Genomic DNA, 2500 nt, shown 5'->3' on the forward strand with positions numbered 1-2500 from the left:
CTCTGTAGTCTTTAAAGTCTGTCTGTAGTTTCTTGGTGTCTCTGTAGTCTTTAAAGTCTGTCTGTAGTTTCTTGTTGTCTCTGTAGTCTTTAAAGTCAGTTTGTAGTTTCTTGGTGTCTCTGTAGTCTTTAAAGTCAGTTTGTAGTTTCTTGTTGTCTCTGTATTCTTTAAAGTCAGTTTGTAGTTTCTTGTTGTCTCTGTAGTCTTTAAAGTCAGTTTGTAGTTTCTTGTTGTCTCTGTAGTCTTTAAAGTCAGTTTGTAGTTTCTTGTTGTCTCTGTAGTCTTTAAAGTCAGTTTGTAGTTTTTGGTATCTCTGTAGTCTTTAAAGTCTGTCTGTAGTTTCTTGGTGTCTCTGTAGTCTTTAAAGTCTGTCTGTAGTTTCTTGTTGTCTCTGTAGTCTTTAAAGTCAGTTTGTAGTTTCTTGGTGTCTCTGTAGTCTTTAAAGTCAGTTTGTAGTTTCTTGTTGTCTCTGTATTCTTTAAAGTCAGTTTGTAGTTTCTTGTTGTCTCTGTATTCTTTAAAGTCAGTTTGTAGTTTCTTGTTGTCTCTGTAGTCTTCAAAGTCAGTTTGTAGTTTCTTGTTGTCTCTGTAGTCTTCAAAGTCAGTTTGTAGTTTCTTGGTGTCTCTGTAGTCTTCAAAGTCAGTTTGTAGTTTTTGGTATCTCTGTAGTCTTTAAAGTCTGTCTGTAGTTTCTTGGTGTCTCTGTAGTCTTTAAAGTCTGTCTGTAGTTTCTTGGTGTCTCTGTATTCTTTAAAGTCAGTTTGTAGTTTCTTGGTGTCTCTGTATTCTTTAAAGTCAGTTTGTAGTTTCTTGGTGTCTCTGTAGTCTTTAAAGTCAGTTTGTAGTTTCTTGGTGTCTCTGTAGTCTTTAAAGTCAGTTTGTAGTTTCTTGGTGTCTCTGTAGTCTTTAAAGTCAGTTTGTAGTTTCTTGGTGTCTCTGTAGTCTTTAAAGTCAGTTTGTAGTTTCTTGGTGTCTCTGTAGTCTTTAAAGTCAGTTTGTAGTTTCTTGGTGTCTCTGTAGTCTTTAAAGTCAGTTTGTAGTTTCTTGGTGTCTCTTTGTAGTCTTTAAAGTCAGTTTGTAGTTTCTTGGTGTCTCTGTAGTCTTCAAAGTCAGTTTGTAGTTTTTGGTGTCTCTGTAGTCTTTAAAGTCAGTTTGTAGTTTTTGGTGTCTCTGTAGTCTTTAAAGTCAGTTTGTAGTTTCTTGGTGTCTCTGTATTCTTTAAAGTCAGTTTGTAGTTTTTGGTATCTCTGTAGTCTTTAAAGTCAGTCTGTAGTTTCTTGGTGTCTCTGTAGTCTCTAAAGTTATTCAAAATATTTACAATACCCGATAAGTAAACTTCCCCATGATCCTAATATAAATTAAATAAATATCAATACCTGTTTCGGTACCATGGCAACAAAATAGAAGTCATAGAAAACCAATATTGGATAATTTCTTTTGGGTTAGCGTTGGTTGAACTCATCCAGCTGACACAACATGAACTGTGTCTCCTCGTCTCCTCACGTCTCAAACAAAAGACTTTGTATTGGGTGTAAAGGACTTGTAGTTTTGTTGTCATGTTATCAAACAGGTATCAATATCATAGAGTTTTATTTGCATTAAATTTAAGTTTAAACTTCTGGATTTAGGATTACACTATAATATTAATGATAACAATGACTGAGTATAATAAGTGTGTTATTTCCCAAAGTCATGAAAAAGTTATCTGATCCCTGTGAACCCAAAAGCGTACTCGTGCACAGAGTCCGCCTGAAGAGGTGGTCTTCATTTGTACTCGAGCTCAATCCGTGCTCCAACGAGGAAGTGGGCCGCTGTATGACGTAACTCTTAACCGCTATTGTCACTTCAAAAACCGCCCATGTCCATTTCGTCTTCTGAGCTCTCAGGCAGATGTGGAGGTAGGAAGAGGGTCGTCGTTGGCGTCTCAGAAACAACAAAAACATCCACAGTTAGCAGGATGGAGGTTGTCCACATGTGACACAAACAAATGTAGCCACCTCGGACTGTGTACATACGCAAGCGTGCTACGAGTCAGAGCGTTATTAAAGAAAGCAGACCGGCCTAATGTGAAAACGCCCTAAGACACACTTCAAACTGTTTACAGCTGTAACCATGGAGATGTCACTACTGATAGGTCGTTCTCCAAAAGGTTTGTGACCTCTTTAAATGTTTCGGTTTGTCTCCCAGAAAACAAAGACACGGTGAGTTCTGGGAGCTTCCAGCTGTTTTATGATGAATAATCTCTTTAAAAAGACGACTTCCAGGAGGACTCAGTTATGAGCACACTGGTGTTCCTGTGTTTGCATGTCCCTGTGTGAGTCAGCAAACACACACTTTAACAACACACAGTGAAAACCAGACAAACCAGTTGGATGGAATTCATGGGGACAGTCAGCGCTGAAACTACACCGAGCCTTCTCCCAAGCATGAGCTGCCCACGTGCCCTTCAGCCAGGCTCTGTGTTTGATAAACACGAGTAGGATGTGAACAGATGCTAACA

The 2500-nt window shown here is 38.4% G+C and overlaps 1 protein-coding gene across 2 annotated transcripts in view; it reads left to right on the top strand.

Moving 5' to 3' along the window:
• Positions 1–2500, top strand: part of LOC132958125 (profilin-2-like) — a 12452-nt gene that overhangs the window by 8176 nt on the left and 1776 nt on the right. The window lies entirely within an intron of this gene.

This window comes from Labrus mixtus, chromosome 23 (assembly GCF_963584025.1).
Source record: "Labrus mixtus chromosome 23, fLabMix1.1, whole genome shotgun sequence".
Lineage (NCBI taxonomy): Eukaryota > Metazoa > Chordata > Actinopteri > Labriformes > Labridae > Labrus > Labrus mixtus.